The following is a 23,142-nucleotide window of genomic DNA, read 5'->3' as shown; positions in this document are numbered from 1 at the left end:
CACACACTGTCAGTCACACTGTGTCCACCAACTTGGAGTCTGCGTAAAATTGCACAAACGCCTGCATGGCGTGAAACTGATGGTCGGGTGTCCAAGGGCCCAGAACCTTAACAACAGCAACGTCCTCTCTAAAACTTACGTGCGTGTAAAGCCAACTGGCATCCGGTATGTGGGTCCTCGTGCGGCACTCAGCGAAGCAATCGCCGGTGTATAGACGAACACCTTTGCGAGTGCTCTGCGGATTGTCATGAAGCTATGAAGGAAGAGTGGACTTCTGGTTGCGGATGCGGCCATCGAAACGTGGGGCAGTCATATAATCGTCAGTTATGTGCTGTAAAGGACGTCATGACCGACAAATACCACGCCTGGGAACACAGCCAGGGCGGACAACCTTTCAGACTGGGACACTCGATGAGGGCGATTCCGGGACTCGACCTTTCATGCTGACCAGTTGTACATTGCTCGTGTATCGATAAAGCGGGAGTGCCACCCAATGCGGTGTTCACACCGATTCGTCGACATGGCGAGGCTTCGGGCGAAACGTTATTCAAAGTTATCCGAAACTTGATCATTCATTTCACACATTACCGAGTCTTGCTTGTTTGATATTTGACTTTGAGGTCGCAGCTGTAAATGCAGCGTTCACTGTCTTCGCCACTGGCTCAGTGGACGAACAAATAAAAATCAGCGGCTTTTCATTACGCTGAAGCCATACGTCGAACTAGAGACGAACTTGATTTCAAGGACGTCTGTAGAGACAATGAAAATGTGCTTTTTATCTTTAGCTACGCGCATATACATGCGTGTAAAACATGCAATTACGCTGATCGGAAGACTGCCTGATCGTAAGACTGCTCGTAAGACCTCCTTCAGTCATCGTAAGACTGGCCGTGTATTTTTTTGGTCCTGTCTATCCCTTCACTGGATCCCGTAGAAGGCTGGGACATGATCTCAAACGTTTTTCATACTCCTCCGTTCACCTAGAGCTCTTGGTCATGTCTCTTAATCAGCTGTACTCGCCCCCCCCCCCCTTCTCCCGTTCTGTGACTCTAAAAATTGCTTCGTCCCTGGCCAAGTCCAGCCCACCAACGCTCTGTCCACAAAGCTCTGTTGACCCTTTTGGACATCATAGCACTTCGATCCGTACTGTGAAGGCGCTCATCACACCACATGATTCTCCACATCACCACGAGCAATGGGGTAGAGTATCGCCCCTGGCGATGAAACTCCCCATTCATCATCTCACAATAAAGTTGTTGTTGTCGTTGTTCCTCGTATTCTTGTTTTGGCGATTTTCGTGCTTAATGTGCACGACGCACATGCCACAAATTCTTTTGATGAGTGTGACTGGAGCGAAGATGGTAAGTAATTGTACAATAAATAATTCTGGTATATTTAATTGCAAAGACAAACACCGCGGAAGAGAGATTTTATAAAAACAGGACCAGCGAGCGCGATAAATTAAGCTAGCTGCTATTTCATTTCAGTTAAAAAAACGTACTTTGAGCCTGCGGAAAACCCAAGGGCGCGCATAAACAGCCAAGAGACGGCACACCCACCAGGAAACCAAAGCAAAATTCAATTGACCACATTAGGAAGTACGTGGAAGAGGCAGCAATCACCACGGTTCCACATTCCGTTACTCCACCCCCTTTTTTTGCTTCTTCTTCTTCTGCGACCCATTCCTTCTCCTTTTCAAACCTGGTGGTTATAAAGGAAACGCTTCCTAATGTGCGTACACTTCGCCTTGCTGCTGGATGAGCCCTGTATTGATTGTTTGTGCATGTCCTTCGGTTTTCCTCGTGCTTACGGTACCTTGCTACATCCCCATATTTTTATTTTTCAATCAGTCAATCAATCAATGTACATTGTTCAGAGGAAGTAATATGAACCTGCAGATACGATGGGAGAGACCAAACCTTTGCAAGAATATTCACCATTTCAGAAACGCTACATGGGAAAGCGCTAAACGTTCAGGAGCTACACTTTTTTGTATAGCCCAGCGAACATAATTTTACAATTTCGGGGCACTTTCCGCCGCTTTGATCGCAAAGCTTTGAGTAAAGCTCGCTGCACTTAGATATTTGTTTGTCTATACACGGCACGTGCCATGTAGACGAACAGGCTTCGTGCACAAGTGCTTCTTGCAGCCCGCTTGCAAGAAGCGTTTACTTTTCTGTTGCAGGTATGGACTCGTCCGGCAGTATCAGTAAAAGCTCCACGTCGAAATGCCATGCAGTATTGACAAGGCATAGGGAGGGATTTCATTTAATAAGTCTCTTAAATGCCCGAGGGCATTACATAAGGGGTACAGGGGTGCCCTCTGTATTAAGTGACTGCAGATGCCAGTCGATGTTCGTGCAGCTTTTTATTTATTCATTCATTCATTTTGGTCTACACTATAAACTCATGGTGGTGGTAGTAGTGGTGGTGGTGGTGGTGGGGGGGGGGGGGAGAGCTATATCTCGTAGATTGACGTGTCCCAGCCCTGTTCTACAAACACCACAGCATTTAAAGAGGCACAAAACAGATGGACGAACATTCTCTGATTATTATTCTCAATGAAAGAACGTAGCTCACGATATCCAAATATGAAATTCTTTTGCTTCTATAGCGAGCGTTTTATCACGAAAGAATGACATTCAAAGAGCATAATCCGCGTGAGTATCTTCTTATCCTTGGAACCGCGTCACGTCACCATGTTCCAACGTATAGCAACACCGAATTCGAGGCGCTGGAGGTGGGGGAGATTTCGCTTTCTTAGCCAATAAGTTTAACGGACCACACTGAGACAAGCTACAGCTCGCGAGGGAACTGGTAGCGGGAACATCGCGGCGACCTCGCGGAGAAATACAGCAGTGAAAACAAACATAGTGCGTACGTGACATAGAATATTGAGAGCTTTTAGTGGTGTTTGAAGTTGGCTATCTTGGATTTCACAAGTGCGAATATGTTTAGAATTGACCTTCTCGATATCACAACAAACTTTATGTATAGTCGTCCCGCATTCTAAATGGCTGATGATGCGCGACGTCAAAATGACGCGTCGCTATTGACGCGCAAAATGACGCGCACCGCAGGGCGGCGCACGAGGGCGAAAGAGTGCAGTGAATATTCAGTCGGTTTGAAGACATTAATGACTTTTTTGCGACAATTTTTGTTGAAAACGTTCACCGTCGAAACATATCACAATGCAGTTAAAAAAAAGTGCGCCTCGTATGCCTGTTTATTACCCCTTTAATGCCATACCACCAGCACACACACAAAAAAAAAAAAAAAAAAAAAAAAGAAAAACGAATGATTTCAGGATATCTTAAAAGGAGAGAGATAACAACGATACGCATGCACCCATTATTCCAACACGGAGGTTATGCGTACGCATATTCTTAAAAAGAAAGTTAGGGGGGCGTTTAAACGAAGGACGAATGTCATGTTAAATGAAGTTGCTGTGCGAAACGCTCTAACCGTTGTGGAACCGGTCTTCAGCGCAAGCGTGACACACCCGCACCTGTAGCCCTCCAACTCGCTCTCGGTTTTCTGCACTCCACGCATCAGAACCACACTCTCAGAAACGAAACGGATAAATTTACGCTTACATCAAATTTTACCCTTACTAAGCGTAAATTTCGACAATGCGACTGACGCCGTATCCGTCAAGCTGTGTTTTATTCATGGTACCCGTCGACGTGTCCGCTGTAAGCGTAAACGTTGCAGTTTTATGCGTAAATGGAAAGGGGATCACGGTTTACTCTTATATTCTGACGCATTAGATTTCGCTTTGACGGATAAACTCAAGCTTTGCGTTGCAATATCAGTATTTTACGGCTATATTGACGCATATTGTTCTTCAAATGTTATACGGGCCCTGCTGTCTGAGAGCGCATGCACGTATGTGGTGTCGTGTGCAAACTGCCAAGCGCTTGCTGGGATAACCGACACTCTCTTGGCGTCTGGCTTCTGATGGCCTCAATCATGCATCGTCCAACACCAATGTAAGTCGCCACGTTTTGGGCTCGGTGTCTTGAGTTAACTAAATTTTACCGACTTATTTCATGTCAAACGTATGGCGGGAACCTATCGCACGATTAATACCCTAGTCAGACAGCATTTCAAATGTCAATTGCGAGAAATGGCCTTCGGCCTCTCAAATGACCTTTGTTCGGGGGCGCCTGCTAGACAGGCGTGAAAGGAGTGCTCCTCAACTGACTGCCCTCGCCGGCTCCCTTTTTCTGTTTCGTTTTCCCTGTCTGCTGTGGAAATTTGAAGTTGGTCTGTGCGCCACAAATCAAGATGCAGAAGCCATATGCACTTCTCTAAATAGGATCGATATACGTTTACACAGTTTCACTCCATTATCCGCATTTTATAGGTTTTCCTACATTCAGCTGCAAAGGTAGCGAGGGTACAATGGCATAACACTCTTGTCGAGATTGCTCCTTTCTGCTCCTCAAATGTTGTTGGGGGCCTCCTTTCGCGTTGATGGTCATTTCTTAGAAAGGTCCTTTAAGCTGCCGACTGACACGGTTGTCAGAGGTCATTTTTTGCAAATGAAAATTCCCCGAAGTCCTTCGAGCATGCCGTCTGACAGGGGTATTAGTCAGCTAAGCATGCCGTCGGCCAGCAAGCACGTCGGCCAGAGTTGTGATTGTCCCGGCTATCTCCACGCTGCAAATTTATATGCGTACGCCCATTGTTCACCGGGCTGGTACCTTTTTCTGTGGCCATTTACAAGCAGATCATTTTGGTACAGGTGACTCTTGCCTCTTTCGTTTTTTTTTTTTCTTTTTCGATATGCGTTTCCCGCCGTTAAAGCGTCGTTAGTGATTCTGTTTCAAAATCTTTCTTTCTAGTTGCAGTTAAAAGTATTACTGGAGGTTATAGCTCAGCATGATGTTTTGAAGCAAATGCATCCCCAGGAACAGGAGACACTCCCCGTAGCCTCGTACTGTACAGTACATTGCTGAAGAAAATTGGAGTTGGACGGACTAAAAATAATACGGAGAGGTTGAACTTGTCATCTGACAAGTTCTGCAATTCCGAGAAAACAAAACAAAAAACAAAAAAGAAAAAAGAAGAAAGAAAGATGACTAGGCTAGGCTGTACGGCGCAGTGTTCACGGGCACATGAACGTCAGAGGATCGCGCCACACAGGAACCAGAGCGTCACGTACAGATGAACTAGTACTGAACATCAAGAGAACAACTTGAGATGAAGCCTACGAGAGCCTTGAATGCGGCGTCTCTCTGGTTGGCGTCCCACGTCCCCAAGACCTTCTCTATGGAGAAAGCTCTGTTGTCCAGACGAGTTAGTGCGGCCCGCAATGTCCTGCGTTGGGACTGATGTCTTCTGCACTCCACAAAAAACATGTTCAGTATTTTCTTCCATCCCACACACTGGGCAATCTGGGGAATCCGCTTTGCCCACCATGTGCTGAAGAAAGTTCACAGGATACATTGCACAACGTACATGCTGATCAAGAGCAGGATCTAAGGCAGCTGAAGGTGCGTGCGAGATCTTGAGCAGTGGAGCATGGCTACGAAGAGTGTCTCCTGTTCCTGGATATTCATTTGCTTCAACACTTTACAGTACATTGCTGAAGAAAGTTCACAGCGCTCCTCTCTGCCACGCATATACAGCCAGTACAGCTCACCTGTTGAAGTGACCTGTAAGTTGTGATTGCTTCATCAATAAAGTTCTGTTACTACATGCAGTTTTCTTTTCCTAATATGCAATGAACCTGCAGTGGGACGTTCCTGGGATTGATAGCATCAAGCCACATGCCGGCATGACCTTTTCAAGCAGTTTCATGGCACAGAAATAGTACCGCGTCACGTGTCACTCATGCCTTCAGGTCAAAGAACTCCCACAAGAAGGATTACGCTTGCCCCGGCTTGCCCTCATCTACAATGATGCCAATTGTGCTACATTCATCAACATAATAGCTTCCTCATGTCAAGGACGGTCAAGCAATCCGCAATTACACTTGTAAGTTATCCACTTAACTGTAAGTTATGTATTTGTCCTTGTATTACATGCAAAAACACTTGGTTTTCTTTAGAAAGATATGTGAGATGAGATTGAGAAGCCCCCAGGGCCTAAGAGATTCCTCCGTAAAAGGTGGAAGATGCTGATTTGCCCTGCAACACAGGAACTTCAGAAGCTGACACTGGAACAGCTTGTAAACCAGGGTGACGCATCGATTTTGTTACTTGGGTATATGTGAGGGGCCTTATATTTATCGGGCACACATATATGCAATAAACATAGATAATGTCAGTTGCACAGTGTTGTGTTATGCAGTGATGTCTGCCCGTAATCCGCATATGCCGGAGTCATGGCAGCTATTTTTTTATGTAGAATGTCATTAGCAGTGTGGAAAATCTGCGATAGGCACCTAAAAAAGTGATTGCCTGTCTGTGCGCGTGAAGCGTGCAATTCCAGGCGTAACCGTTTTGCCGGAGAAACAGCTCCAGGGTCGCTTTTTGTGCGTTCCTTTCAGTTCTCGCAGTGTTTTGCATCGAATTGCATGAAGATTACGCTGGTACAAAGTCGTTTACCTCGCAGAGACAAAGTGGTCTATTACGCCTATACAGCGTTCTGTGTCGACGTATACTATCCGGTATAACTAGTGGTATATGGCCGAAATAAGGGGAAATATAAGCATAAAGATTCTACGCATAAAATAGAAGTCAATGGCTTACTTCTAAAATAGCTGTCAAAAAAAAGATCAAATTCTTGACCTTTACTATCCGTCAAAAGCGCAAAGTGGAAGCCCATGAAGCATAGAATAAAGGTCAAGAATTTGATCGTTTTTTGACGCTTACTATCCGCTCTTCTTTTTTTTCTGAGAGTGCATCGCCAGGTATACACGGACGGCTCAGTCACGGCAGACAGCTCGAGCGCTGTATTTTATGTGCCTGATAGTGACTATCAGCAAGCCTTTGCTCTTCCTTACCCAATGTCCTCTATGGAAGCAGAACTCCTCGGCATCGGCCTGCCGGCTGCACAGTGGGCTTTTCTGACTGACTGCAAGGCTTCACTGGATCTGCTTCTCTCTTTTCGCCCCAGCATAATATGCACTCTCCACGCGCTCATACTGCAAGCTCTTACACAACTCGCGGCTACTGGCTACTCTGTGACGCTTCAGTGGATCCCGGGACAGGTAGGCCTTCTAACACCCACGCAGACACAATGGCAAGACACGCAACATCTACCAGAGCTCTCCCTGCTACCGCTCTACCCCTAACGACCTCTGCCTGTTCCCTGCACATTCGCCGGTGGCGCTGTGTCCGTACCTGGCAGTTCCGAGCGGACTCTACCTCATATCATCATTTCGTACATCTCACTGACCCCCTGCAGGGCTTTACTATTGCCTGCCGTTGCAATAGAGCTGAAGAGTCTCTCCTCCATCGTTTTCGAATGAATGTTGCACGCACAACTTGTGGTGTGGAAGCATTGTCCTGCAACCGGTACCTCTCACAAATACTTATCCTCCAACGCCACTTGCGACAACTTGGCTACCCTAACGTCTCTTTGGCCACCCTGCTCGGCCCGGTCCTGCACAACCAGGGGGCGGTTACGACTACCCTCTTGAGCTTTCTTCGTGCCACCGGCCGCTCGACCAGCCTCTAAGCCCCCCTATTGCCTTTTTCTTCAGTGTGGGTGCTTTTGTTTCTTTCTTTTTTTCTTAAAGGAATAGCAAGTCGGCCTACGCCTAACTAACCTTCCCTCCTTCTTTTTTTTTCAAAAGACATATCCCCCCTCCCCCCATTGTAGAATTCACCTCGTCATGGAAACGACTACGGCGTGACACACCGGGATGTGGTGTTTGCCATATAGCATGAACGCTCGAGAAGAAGGGGAGAGTTATGGATATGACTGGCAAAGTACAGTATCGGTTTCCATTGAAAATACATAAAAACCAAGCAGTGAAGAAGAAAAAATAGTGGCTTCATATTTTGGTGATGGTGGTGGCGGTGAAACTGCTTGCCATAGTCGGCCACTTCGGCTTAGTCCGGCACTATCACGACTATCGCAGGGGGGACCGTACGTCCCGGGCCGACTTCACAGGGAACAGTCCCAAAGCCGTCTGAGGAAAACCCAGGGAAAGCACCAAGACAGCACAGCTGACGCCCAGATTCGAACCCGGGTCACCTCCCGTATCTGTAACCTCTAAGCGTAACCAGTATGTAACCGTAAGCACTAGGCCACGGGAGCTGGTCCCATATTTTGGCATTGTGCCGATTGGGCAACTAGTATCAAATTTTCAGCGCACCGAAATAACATTCTTGCCGTCACGTAGTGGCGGGAGTGCCACCGACGGGCCTCAAAGGGGGCAGCGAAAAGTCAGGGAGTGGTTGAGGCGGGAATCGAACCTACACCCCTCTGGATGCGACCATTAGACTACGCCGACATCGCTCTATATCGTAAACATACCAAGGCTTGTTCTCGAACCGACAGGGTGGTTGGGCCCCAAAGGCTATGGCTTTGAAAGAAGACGAGCTCAACATAAACGAGCGAAATGAAAGCGAAACCTCCACGAGGGCAGAACGCTGCGCAACGAAGCAGGGATCGCGAGAGACGAGCACAAAAGTCAATCATACCGAAGTGCTTTTGATCTCCACATGTGCACCAAAAGCGTTCTATAATACTGTGAACTTGGCTCGAATATCTGCATTGTGATGTCAGACAACCGCACCTGCTCATGCAGTTTCAGGAAAACGTTATTGAGTCGGCGCAAAGCCGATTGCCTCGAAAGCGTCAATGCTCTGCAGACATTTCTCTCTCTCTTTTTTATATTTTGTTTTAGACATTTGCAGGTGGTTTACGTCGTGTGTGAACAAATAAAACGGCATAGGCGGTTCCAAGTAGACGAACAAAGGCATTGCAGTGTCTGCGGCTTGCCCTGTTTTTGACGGATACGTTACGCTCAGCATAGACTTTAACCGAATTTTTTTTTCTGATGTTATTACTATATGCATGCGAACCGTCCGCCTTCAAAGACAAAAATTTCAACCAAACTCGCGGATGAGGTGGAGAGAAGTTTTCGCAGAGAGCGCATTCCGAAAACAGAGGTTTTGTTCCGGATTCGACAATTGAAAATAAATTGTGGATATAACTTTCTCAGAGAGGGTCGGATGCTCTGTCTTGTAACTATCAAAATAAAAAGAAAAATTTCTACGAAGTGTATTATACCCGGAATCCTTACATTGACAGAACATGAAAGATGAAGTAACAAAAATTACCAGAGCACTAACGCAACACCTCTGTGAAGAAATCCCACCTTCCAAATTTTCTCGCTATAAAATAAATAAATAAATAAAGGAACAAAAAGAAGGCTCCCTAACTAGAGCTCTTATCTGCTATCCATCTTCCCGTGCCAACTTCATCATCACGAAGACATTGTGAGTCTGGCACACAGGGAAACCACGTACCCATATATCTATACGTTACGCGAAGGACCTGATGAAAGACCTGATCAAAATTTATGCATAGGAGCGATGTGATTGCTGTTTTATGCGTCCGTAAGTGCTACAATACAAACTCGGCCTGCTTCATGGTTCTAGAGGCTTCAAGTAGGCGTAGACGAACACGCGAACACACACAGTACACAACACAACTGGCGCAATTTTAACAATGACCTTTACTTTAAACTTTAAATTCAGCTGACTAGAGTGAACCTCACTTCCCACAAACCTCGCACTAGTAACGACAATGCGTTAGGTGCAAGCGTTGGTCGGTGCATGTCTACTAGTGCAGTGTAACGCCACGGCTGTGGTGAATCGCGCACCTCATCGTCGTCTATATATATATATGTGTGTTGCTAGGAAGCACGATATAAACAGCACGAATGGCGAACACGAGCCTGCACAAAGCACAAACTCAGGTCTGAGAAGCAATTTTAACCTGGCGAAAGATGATAACCTACATCAGTCGACGCGAAGGTACCTAGAAATAGAGGGTGAGTACGACTAGCTCGCCTCATGCGAACAGGTAGCTAGAGAGACAGGTGGATTCAATCTCTTTTGGCAGTGGCGATCTTTCAGTTGCTTCCCGTGGACCCCCCTCTGTGTAATCCGCAGATGGAGCCGCATCTGGCCACACAGCCCAAATCCTGGCCTCATTCATCAAAGTCCCTTTGCCTCGTATACCTTTAGTTCTTTCAGTAAACAACTCGGCAGAACTTTTCCAATTTCTCGATCAGTGCTGCACCAGTTCCATTTTGGATTCCATCCGCAGGTGGTACAGGATGACGCTGTCACGAAAAGGATACGAAATGGTTTTGTAGGATTTATCCCTACGAAAAGTAAATATACTATGAAGCGTCGTTTCGCGAACAACTGTCCTTCCGTACGAGATTTCTTGACGTCAATTCAGGGGAACTAGGTGTTCGACAGCGGATGCCAAGACAGAGCTTCAAGCTGGTCGATACTTACTAATGGTACGCCCGCCACCGAAACTAAGTGACGGAATTCCGCTACCCTCTACTTCATTCAAAAGTAGCGCAATACTAGCGTCGCTACGAAAATGCAAGGGGGTACCGCTACCGCTACCAAATCAAAGTAACGCAAATACCTTTCCGCTATTTTCCCGCTATTTTCCCGCTACTTATTCTCGGCATTCAGGCATATCATTGCTCGATGTATCAGCGATGGTGTGGCCTATATAAATTCTTCCAATTAAGAAACATGCAGCATAAAATTCACCACAAGCCACACACCACAAGCCACAAGTTACAGCCAAGGTAATTGGTGTCGTTCCCGACATTAACATTAGAAATATTTAGACTATCAGGTACCCACGCACTTTTGAGTCCCAAAGTAAATAACAGGTCATCACTGCGCATACCCGGAACCCAGACAGTATTATGCGGAATGCGCAGGGACAACTTTCTTTTGGGCCCCAAACTGCGTGGGCGCTGTGTTTGCATCGTGTTCTTCAACGCAATATTTTTTCAAGAATGTTGTTCTACGAGAACAGTTTTGTGTTCGAAGTATCCACAATTCCCAAAACACGAGCTCTTCCCTCTACTTGTTGTCACCTGGTTCAGTCTCCTTGTGTGTGCCTCGGGTAAATATATCGCATCGCACATTCATTTAAAAATAGGCTGATATGCTTTTTTTCTTACCACTGCGGGTGCGTAAAACACTACAATTTCTCTCAGGTGGAATGTAACAAACACCGCGCATACAGAGGCAGATCCGATGTCATAGAACAACTAAAGACAATCGTCAACGAGGGCAAAGCTCACAACCTTGCTGCCTTGCATGTCTCATGCGAAACAATGATTCAGTCAGATTCGACGACCAGTACGAGCTGAAATTATTTAACCTCGATAGAAATCCTTCACCCAGGTCTGTTTCACATCATACAAAAAAGAAGACAGAAAAGAACCTAAAGTAGCATTTTGTTTCCTGAAATGACCACGGAGACATTTTGTTGCGTTTCTGATGGATTTTTTTTTTAAATTCCGTTTTAGCGCCGCGAAGCAACTGTGGCTATGAGCGGCGTACAGACGTGGACAGATGGAGTGAGGACAGCAGAAAGGAGTGGGGGACAGGGGGGGGGGGGTTAGTATGCGTCCTGGGCCGACTTCAGGGGGAACTGTGCCGACATTCGTCTGGAAAGTCTTCGGAAAATCCAGGGAAAACCTCAGACAGCACAGCACAACACATTCGAACCCGTGTCACCTCCCAGTCTCGGCGTGGAAAGCGATTATCCTAACCACCATGCCACGGGGCTGGTCGTTTCTAATCTCTATATCTTTCCTTCTTTATTGAGAATGTTGAACAGCATACATAGCTTGAAGGGATATGCCAAAAAGCAGGGGATGGCTGCTTGACTGGGGCATTATCCCGGGAATAACATTTGTTGTGACAGCAACGGCATACAGAAAAGGGAGAAAAAAAAAAGAAACGTAGATACCTATCTGTACACATATATATGTATATATACAAACATAGACACACACATACCGGGAAATGAAGTGGTCATTATAACATGTCAGGCCTCGTGAAGTTACATATACACAGACATATGAATAAGTACAATTCTGGCTTTAATGCTAAATAAATACCGCGCGCAATGAAGACAGTGACTGATTATTAATATCGATGTTTTGTCTCAGATAATGGTTGAATGTGCATGGAAGCGTGTAAGAAAGTGACTGATGACTATAGTTAGTTCTGAACTTTGGAATTTTTAGCCTGTCGAGATGACGCGATCGGGGTGGGAACCATTCAAGCGGGAGTAATGAAAGGAAAAATGCATTGTTATGTTTGACAACTAATACGTACGTTTTCAGAAGAAAATACTTGTATAAATCGGTTGCCTTGATGAGGCTCAAGCGAATAAGTGTGATAATCGGGGGGGGGGGGGGGATTTGCAATAATCCGTACGGCACGTTTCTGCAAAACCACTGATAGCGCTAATGTTCGCAGAGCCCGAGACTAGCACACCGTAACGCATGACGGAAAAGACCAACGAATCATAAAGGAGCATTTTTACATTTTTTGGCAGGGTGTATTCATGAGCCGCCTCATGATCCCAATGGGTCTGGAAATTCTAGACTTTAAATGGGGATAGGTGAGTGTCCCAGGATAGGTTTTCAGAAAAATAAACTCCAAGAACTTTAATTGATTTTACAACATCAATGCGGTTATCACCCAACAGTATCCTAAGGGGATGATCGATTATTTTGTTTTGGGGCATGTAAAGCACGGCTTTGGTCTTTTTTGTATTAACGGCCAGGTGATTTCATACGACCCGACACTGATGAATATTTTCAAGAGCGGTGTTGGCTTTGGCCATTACTTCAGTAAGTCATTAAGTCAGCATCAGAAACAAACACCGTGGTATCGTCGGCATAAATATAGAACGATGACTGAGCTGTTGTGTTTGCTAAATCATTAATATACATGTTAAATAATAACGGGCCCAGAATGCTGCCCTGTGGGACGCCTGTAAGTACCTGCAGTTTGGAAGAAGAATGTGTGTCAATCGAAACATACTGGTGTCATGATGTCAAATATGAATGAAAAAAGGAAAGAGCGGTGCCGCGAATCCCGTACTTTTCTAGTTTGTTCGAGTTTGTTCAAGTTCTAGTTTGTTCAATCTGTGTTCCTATTCCGCACGACGCAACATACTGTTTACCTGCCCTTATTAAAATGGATTTGTCCTTTCTGCAGACTTCTTCTGGACTTCTTGTTTCCTGTCTTGACAGTGTGTTGACTTTGACTTCTTGCTGATCAAGTCAACAGGAATTGCTGTTGACATCATGTTGACAATCTCTTGAACTACCTTATGTGTACCTTCTGTTGACAAGGTACATAGGTGTCGTTGTTGGCAGTTTGTGAACTTTCTGTGCACGTATGTAGTAAGTACTTATTTCAACCTTTTTTTTTTTCATAGATGAATTCTGTATTATTAATTACTGCATTATCGGCCAGTAATTTCCCAAGAGGTTGACCTCTAGGGTGTACCCAGCACCCCATTGGGGGGGGGGGGGGGGGGTATATGTGTATAGGGGTATTTGTGGGTGTATTCATTGAGAGAAAAGCCTGGGAGGTAGAGAGATCCGTGTTGTTGTCTCTCTAAACAAAGCGGTATTTGAATCTGAACTTATGATTAAATGTAGTAGCTTAAATGCCACTTTGTCACCTTTTAGCTCTAAATACATTTTCGATTGCTTTGAGAAGGCGGTTGCTCGTATTATTTATACTTCAGTTCAGTATAGAATATATTTCTACGTTATACAACCACATGAGAATAAGCGCATGCGACAGGTCTGTTCCACATTTTGACTCTGCGCCTCGGTGCCTCGCCCTCGCCTCGTCCTCGCCATCAGCATCATCGGAATGTCGTTGGAACAGTTGCAACATGTTTCAACTGTCTCAGCGTTCGCTCGTCCATTAGAGAACACAGGAGGATACGATTTTGTGTCATATGGGGTAAGCTGTGTGATAGAAGTGTGTGATCAAGCTTCACTTGTATTCGTACCATGAGTGTTGTGCTGTAGGTTTTTGTTTGTTTCCTGCAGCGGCTGCAGTCTTGCGTCCCGTCAGGTAAGTGTACAAGTATCACTTCGTGGCCGCTGTTGATTCTGCTAATTTCATTCTATTTTTTGCAGGCCTTACTTTGTTGAACAGTATAAGCTGGGTGAACCAACTTTGTTGTTGCTATGACCATTTTACTCAGTTTTGTTGACTTGCGTTTGAACATTACTAATTTGCGACAAAACGCCGTATTTCAGACACATTTCTCTCCAGCGCTTCAGAGTCGTCGCTTTCGCCAGCGAAAGTCCAGTGTTTTGAAGTCCAGCGTTTCATCGTGGGTCGCCAGAAGAACTCAGACAGCAGCCGGTCATTGACTGCCAATTGTGAGACGCGACACTGTGGCATCAAGCATGTGTATGTGTGAAATACTTCACTACTGTGCGCGCGGGATGTTTTGTATGATTGTGTCGACATTGAATACCACTTTCAAGGTATGCATTTTCAGAATAAAATAGATACATATTAGTCTTGCAGTACTTCATTTCGTGTATTTTATGCGTGTTGCGAGTGAGTGAACATACGGAGAAATTCAACTTAGCTCAAGTCACAGAAAGTCCACAAAAACTCTTCACACCATACGCGGGATGGTGCACACAACAGTTCTGTAGAAAGTCAACAAGACAATACACAGACTTTCTGCAGACAAATGTCTACAGAAAGTAATGGGCCATAAGTAAACAGGAAGTAAACTACGATGGTGACACAACAGTTCTTTAGAAAGTCAACAGAAAAATACACAGACTTTCTGCAGACGAACGTCTACAGAAAGTAATGAGCCATAAGTCAACAGGAAGTAAACTAGCAGTGCCAACACAAGATCAACAGCTATTCTGTAGAAAGTCTGTAACTTCTGTTGACTTTTGTCTGTTGACTATAAACAGAAAGGCAACAGCAATTTTAACCTCAAATACAATTAACCTCAACAACTGAAACTTGAAAGATATCATCAATGCTCATACAGTAACTGCATCTGGTTGTATAACTAAAAATCGGCCCCGTTGTTCATATTGCTCGCTATCACATAGTGGTATGCGTTTCGCACAACGCTGAAAAGTACACTGATGCAGACAAAAATAACCGAATAGGTTTTAAGGTATTAAAAGAGAAGTACATCACTTTTCGTTACATTCAATGGAGCTGTGAGTTGAAATCGAGGGGGATCGCCAGACACGACCGCCTGAATGCAATGAACTGAAATAATAAAGAAGGAAAACTGATTTGTCGGTATCTCGCTTCCCCTTCCCCACGTGGTATTCCACATTTTCCATTTTACGAGAAGTCGAGATAGCGGAGAAAGAGTCGGCCGCTTCCCACATTTGTAGTGGAAATGCTTTTTCCGCTTGCAAGTTAAAATACACCGTCTTATTATTATATATATATATATATATATATTTTGTAGTCACTACAGATTCTTTTAATAAAAAGGCCATTACGGCAACATGAATTTAGTTTTCGCAGGTGGGTTATGCGGCAAAGCGGACATCCTGCAGGACAGCGTATGCAACTGCTGGACGACTAATTAGCTAAAGTTATTCATTATTTCACTTATTAATTAGATGTTTTCCGGTAAATGCGAGATAGCAGAATTGGAGCCAGTCATTATTAAACACGACGTAAGGCGAACCTACTTTGAGATATAAATTGTCAATTTATGATATCCTTGTCAATAATGTCAATGTCCAAATGAGCCAAAACTAGAACTACGTGCTTTTCGAGCGCAGAGACGACGCGATCTTCACCTTGTCGGGTGGTGGTATTGGGGACGAGCGCGAACGGTGGCGCCCCTCCCGCGGCGGCGGAGCGAACTGCGTAGTGTGGATGCAACGCCGTTCGCCAGCTTGCCAACGCACGTTTAGTTGAATGGTGTTCAGCGGAGTGACAGCCGCATGAATGTTGCCTGTTCTGAAGCGTGGCTAGACAGAGTCAAATAAACATTAAATTCGTAATGAGTATGTCCCTGTTTAAATTTATGCGCGCTAGAAAGGTGCGCGCGTGATGAAGTGCTGTTACGGATGGACTTTGCCTTCTAGTTTCCCTATCGATGCCCACACCAGCTTACAGATGCGGATATTTTTGTGTGTAAAAACAGCCTTCTTATCGGCCTTGAGCGCCGTGTGACAATTATTTGTTTGTCGTGCTTGGTTACCGTCAGCGTATTATGTTTGATTACAATTATTGTAGTGCAGAATTACTCAGACCAATCCGGTTGCTCATGGGCACCGTACAGTTTGAACTGAATTGAAAGATAAAAAGCGGGGTGTCATATAGAATGAGTGCAACGTGTAACAATACATTTGAGGATCGTGGACATTAGCAGCTTGTACAGAGTTATTCAATACAGATAAACATTCGAATGGTAATAGGTGTTAACAGTTTCATCCTTTTTAATTTAAACAAATAACGACAGGTCTGCAATTGTGTGAGGTGCAAGCTTAATCACCACCTTTTGCACTACAGTGACAGTCCTCAAGGAGCTGCATATTGCATACATTGAACGCTGTCGTGAGTGATCATATGTGCTGCTATCTTGTGTGTGCGTAGTAGTTTCGTTCCGGACGCCAGCAGGAACTTGTATGTTTTCGTGTTTGTTTGTTTCATTAATATTATTACTGTTATATTGTACGGTGTGATGTCCAAGTACATGAACTGCTCTACAGTGGAAACCATACAGCAGTGTAACACCTTTATTCCTACATAACTAGCTGGAGATATGTGACTGATGTGATACAAGTTTCCTTCAGTAGTACAACTAAGACAGAGACCTAATCAGACCTATTCAGAGACCTAATCTGTATCCTGCGACAACGTAAGATCGATAGCACAATAAACGAAATCGCCCAGAACATATCTAACAGTGCAGCGCAATGACGATTTTCTCAGGCCGGCTTTTTGATGGAGGCTTGTCGAGCATTCGTGGGTAGATTTCTTGACGGCACAATATTTCGTTCCTGAAAACAACGTTTCGAATCTGGACGAGAAACCAAGAGCACCATATTGTTGCAGCTTTCTGTCCACCAGGTAGTACCTTACCCTTTTATTTCATTCCGACGTACGTTTCGGCGAAATGCTCCGAACATGCCTCATAGTGCCTCATTTTCATGCCTCATTTTCTGCCGCTTGCTTTCCATTTCGCAGCTTGATTATCAAGATAATCATAATATTATAAACTTTTCATGTTTCGGCTAGTTCTGGAAGTTCATTCCAAGTGTAGCTGATGACGATTTGCAATTAAAAACAGCGCTATGACGGATAAGCACGACCAAACGCGGTCACTACCGCAGACACGCATCCCGTTGTTTCCACACTACCGGTGGATCACGTGACTTTTAGACTAATAGTGCTGAAAGGACTCGCCGTTGTCGGCCTCACAGAGGTGGGCAAAGTCACGACTTACGCCCTGGGACGGCTTCTACGGGAGCTGTGCCGACATATGTGTGAAAGCGTCAGAGGAAAACCCAGGAAAAACCCCAGACAGCACAGCCACCACCGGGATTCGAACTCGGGTACCTCCCAGTCTCGACGTGACATGGCCAGCGCGCTAACCACTGAGCCACGCGAGCTGGTACCGTATCTTGGGGTCGGAGAGCGGTCTATCTGGGCAACAGGTTAGTGCCTACTTCAATCAGCTCCATCGCTCCAAAGCACGCGACCCTCTCCCGTGGATTGCCTGTCGGCTCTTTCTGTGCTCAAGTAGTGCGTAGTTCCGATTTCGGCGCGTTTGCATAGCGAAATTTGGCAATTTATATCTCGAAGTACGTTCGCTTCTCAGGGTGTTTAACAAGGACGATGAATTTGAATAATAACTGGCTCCAAATTTAGAGCCCTGCACCATCCGCGGGTGGAAGCCGATATCTGCAAGATACTTGCGGTTTCGGATGAAAATTTAGCACTTCCGGCGGTGTGCGGATCGGATGGGGATGACTAGAGGTCAGATGCGGATCGGATGCGGATATGAAAGCAGCGGATCGGTAGCGGATCGGCTACCGCAGATATACCGCGTGCTGTAACTTTTCGACCATCAATTTATTTGTATTGCCCGCCGACAGCGAGCGCATGCTCGGGTTCACCTTTGACCATGCACGGCCAAGACGGGAGAGGAGGCATTCTAGCATCTCGAACCACGCGAGCACCGGCGAGGTAGCGTCCCAGAAGTCTCTCCATATCGCGTTTGTTGAAAGGTTTACCTTTGCTTGTCGTCGTGAGTCCTTCCGTGACAGCATGGAGCCATCCGAAATTGTACCAACATGCTTCCTGCGGTGTTTACGCGTCCTTCGAAACGTGCGGATTTTTGCGGATCGGATGCGGATGGTGCGTTTTACTCAGCGGATCGGATGCAGATGTAAACTGTTGTGTATGCTGCGGGTGCGGATCAGACGCGGATAACGTGTGTGCGGATGCGGGTCGGACGCGGTGCCAAAAATCTCATCCGCGCAGGGCTCTAGAGGCATTCTGGTATCTCGAACCACGCGAGCACCGTCGAGGTAGCGCTCCACGTGTTCCAGAAGTCTCTCCATATCGCGTTTGTTGAAAGGTTTACCTTTGCTTGTCGTCGAGAGTCCTTCCCTGACAGCATGGAGGCATCTGAAATTATACCAACATGCTTCCTGCGGTGTTTACGCGTCCTTCGAAACGTGAGGATTTTTGCGGATCGGATGCGTATGGTGCGTTTTGCTCAGCGGATCGGATGCGGATGTAAACTGATGTGTATGCTGCGGTGCGGATCGGATGCGGATAACATGTGCGTGGATGCGGGTTGGACGCGGTGCCAAAAATCTCATCCGCGCAGGGCTCTATCCAATTATACCATCTCGCATATCCCAGAAAACATCTAATTCATAAGTTAATTAACGAGTTTTAGCTAATTAATCGCCCAGAAGTTGCATACTCTGTCAAGATGTCCGCATGGCCGTGTAATTTGCCTTCGAAATGCAGGTTGCTCTAATACCCGTTTTCTTAAAAACACGTCCTGATTAAGAAAAATACACACCCTGTATAGCGGCATCTCTACTCTGCTAGTGAAAAAAGTAGCAAATAGGGCAGCGGCACTTCTAGTAGCGCCGCTAGGTTCAACTATAGTATTTCTATGCAGGATGTTCCGCGAGAGGATGTCGTTAAATTAATAAGCATAGGTTTTATTTCCCAAAATTATGAAACTACTTGGAATGCACTCGTACGCGACACAGCAAGCGATTGGCTGTATGCTGTCGTCTGTCATATATCTTTCCGCATCACAATCCCAAAATTCGCGGTCACCCCCCCGCCGGCGCACTCCGTCACTATACTCAGCCGTCATGCGGGAAGCTGCCTTACAGGATGTTAATTCAATGGGAGACAGCGTTTATGCCAATTAACAGCAAAACAGAATAAATTTTTTAAGATGTCATCGTCTAATAGAGAAGAACACCATGTAAAGAACCCCTGGAGACATGAAAGGCACCAGCAGAATATAAGCCTAGTGCACCCTGGCCAAATGAATTTTAATGCATTGCGCCTATGGGGATTCCGTCGATTTTTGCACATCGCCCATGTTTAGACTACGATTTTTCGACAAAGGCAGTCAAATTCTGGAAATGTCATCGCCTATTTTCGTTCAGTACGTCCTCCAGGCCACATACCAACCACGGCACGATGTGTGAGTGTTAATCCTGATGCACCCAGGGCCTTCAAAGTTGTGACTCAGACAGGGTTCCCCTCTTAGGCGCTCGACGGACTAAGTCCCAGTATTATCGTAATACGCATGCGCTGAGACTGTACGGCCGGTCTGAAGGAGTTCGAAACGAGAACGGTCATTTTTTCCAGAACTCGAAGTGGCTGACAGAACAGACAACTTTATTTTGAGTCAGTAATATACAAATGATACCGTTTTGTATTTTATATCGCTTTGATATTAAACTATACAACTTGATAACACTGTCCATTTCGAGTGCCGTTTTGGAAGTGATTTTGTCAAACACGACCCTTCAGGGTGCAACAGGAGAACAAGGTACGGGGTTCAAACCCCGTAATCTTACTTTCACATATACATACACATATACATTACATTACATAATCAGCTTAGGATATCTTTATTATCATCGTTATATCAAATGATATTAAGCTCCGAACTTGATGAAATTCGCCATTTGGCCGTTTTGGAAGCGATTTTGTCAAACGCGACCTCTCAGGGTGCAACAGGGGAACAACGTACGGGGTTTAAACACCGTGATCATACTTTCACGTATACATATTACAAAATTAGTTTAGGACATCTTTAGTATTATTTTGATATCGAATGATATTAAGCCCCGAAGTTGACGAAATTAGCCATTTGGCCATTTCGAGTGCCGGTTTGGAAGCCATTTTGTGAAACCCGACCTCTCAGGGTGCACCAGGAGAACAAGATACGCGGTTCAAACCCCGTGATCTTACTTTCACATATACATACTATAAAATCAGCTTAGGACATCTTTAATATTATTTTTATATCCAATGATATTAAGCCCGGAAGTTGACGAAATTCGCCACTTGGCCATTTCGAGTGCCGTTTTGGAAGCGATTTTCTCAAACGCGACCTCTCAGGGTGCAACAGTGGAACAACCTACGGGGTTTAAACACCGTGATCTTACTTTCACATATACATATTACAAAATTAGTTTAGGACGTCTTTAATATTATTTTTATATCCAATGATATTAAGCCCCGAAGTTGACGAAATTGGCCACTTGGCCATTTCCAGTGCCATTTAGGAAGCGATTTTATCAAACGCGACCTCTCAGGGTGCAACAGGGGAACAAGATACGGGATTCAAACCCCGTGATCTTACTGTCATATATACATATTACAAAATTAGCTTAGGACATCTCTAATATTATTTTTATATCAAATGATATGAAGCCCCGAAGTTGACGAAATTCGCCACTTGGCCATTTCGAGTGCCGTTTTGGAAGCGATTTTGTCAAACCCGACCTCTCAGGGTGCAACAGGGGAACAAGATACGGGGTTCAAACCCCGTGATCTTACTTTCACATATACATATTACGAAATTAGCTTAGGACATCTTTAATATTATTTTTATCTCAAATGATGTTAAGTCCCAAAGTTGACGAAATTGGCCACTTGGCCATTTCCAGTGCCGTTTAGGAAGCGATTTTGTCAAACGCGACCTCTCAGGGTGCAACAGGGGAACAAGATACGGGGTTCAAACCCCTTGATCTTACTGTCATATATACATATTACGAAATTAGCTTAGGACATCTTTAATATTATTTTTATCTCAAATGATATTAAGTCCCAAAGTTGACGAAATTGGCCACTTGGCCATTTCCAGTGCCGTTTAGGAAGCCATTTTGTGAAACCCGACCTCTCAGGGTGCAACAGGAGAACAAGATACGCGGTTCAAACCCCGTGATCTTACTTTCACATATACATACTATAAAATCAGCTTAGGACATCTTTAATATTATTTTTATATCCAATGATATTAAGCCCGGAAGTTGACAAAATTCGCCACTTGGCCATTTCGAGTGCCGTTTTGGAAGCGATTTTCTCAAACGCGACCTCTCAGGGTGCAACAGTGGAACAACCTACGGGGTTTAAACACCGTGATCTTACTTTCACATATACATATTACAAAATTAGTTTAGGACATCTTTAATATTATTTTTATATCAAATGATATTAAGTTGACTAATCAGCTTAGGACGTCTTTAATATTATTTTTATATCCAATGATATTAAGCCACGAAGTTGACGAAATTGGCCACTTGGCCATTTCCAGTGCCATTTAGGAAGCGATTTTGTCAAACGCGACCTCTCAGGGTGCAACAGGGGAACAAGATACGGGATTCAAACCCCGTGATCTTACTGTCATATATACATATTACAAAATTAGCTTAGGACATCTCTAATATTATTTTTATATCAAATGATATGAAGCCCCGAAGTTGACGAAATTCGCCACTTGGCCATTTCGAGTGCCGTATTGGAAGCGATTTTGTCAAACCCGACCTCTCAGGGTGCAACAGGGGAACAAGATACGGGGTCAAACCCCGTGATCTTACTTTCACATATACATATTACGAAATTAGCTTAGGACATCTTTAATATTATTTTTATCTCAAATGATATTAAGTCCCAAAGTTGACGAAATTGGCCACTTGGCCATTTCCAGTGCCGTTTAGGAAGCGATTTTGTCAAACGCGACCTCTCAGGGTGCACCAGGGGAACAAGATACGGGGTTCAAACCCCTTGATCTTACTGTCATATATACATATTACAAAATTAGCTTAGGACATCTCTAATATTATTTTTATATCAAGTGATATTAAGCCCCGAAGTTGACGAAATTCGCCACTTGGCCATTTCGAGTGCCGTTTTGGAAGCGATTTTGTCAAACGCGACCTCTCAGGGTGCAACAGTGGAACAACCTACGGGGTTTAAACACCGTGATCTTACTTTCACATATACATATTACAAAATTAGTTTAGGACATCTTTAATATTATTTTTATATCAAATGATATTAAGTTGACTAATCAGCTTAGGACATCTTTAATATTATTTTTATGTCAAATGATATTAAGTCCCAAAGTTGACGAAATTGGCCACTTGGCCATTTCCAGTGCCGTTTAGGAAGCGATTTTGTCAAACGCGACCTCTCAGGGTGCAACAGGGGAACAATATACGGGGTTCAAACCCCGTGATCTTACTGTCACATATTACAAAATTAGCTTAGGACATCTCTAATATTATATTTATATCAAATGATATTAAGCCCCGAAGTTGACGAAATTCGCCACTTGTCCATTTCCAGTGCCATTTAGGAAGCGATTTTGTCAAACGCGACCTCTCAGGGTGCAACAGGGGAACAAGATACGGGATTCAAACCCCGTGATCTTACTGTCATATATACATATTACAAAATTAGCTTAGGACATCTCTAATATTATTTTTATATCAAATGATATGAAGCCCCGAAGTTGACGAAATTCGCCACTTGGCCATTTCGAGTGCCGTATTGGAAGCGATTTTGTCAAACCCGACCTCTCAGGGTGCAACAGGGGAACAAGATACGGGGTTCAAACCCCGTGATCTTACTTTCACATATACAT

General features: G+C 44.7%; 1 protein-coding gene and 1 long non-coding RNA gene across 4 annotated transcripts in view; one reads left to right on the top strand and one right to left on the bottom strand.

Moving 5' to 3' along the window:
• LOC135385555 (dopamine D2-like receptor) overlaps positions 1 to 23,142 on the bottom strand; it is an 844,468-nt gene that overhangs the window by 303,635 nt on the left and 517,691 nt on the right. The window lies entirely within an intron of this gene.
• LOC135383705 (uncharacterized) lies at positions 5,872 to 6,276 on the top strand. The gene is made up of 2 exons (XR_010420018.1): positions 5,872 to 5,985; positions 6,059 to 6,276. It is a non-coding gene; the product is annotated as an uncharacterized LOC135383705 (long non-coding RNA).

The sequence above is a fragment of the Ornithodoros turicata genome, chromosome 2, assembly GCF_037126465.1.
Source record: "Ornithodoros turicata isolate Travis chromosome 2, ASM3712646v1, whole genome shotgun sequence".
Classification (NCBI taxonomy): domain Eukaryota; kingdom Metazoa; phylum Arthropoda; class Arachnida; order Ixodida; family Argasidae; genus Ornithodoros; species Ornithodoros turicata.
Note: the sequence above shows the minus strand (reverse complement) of the source record. Positions and strands in the feature narration are given on the sequence as shown.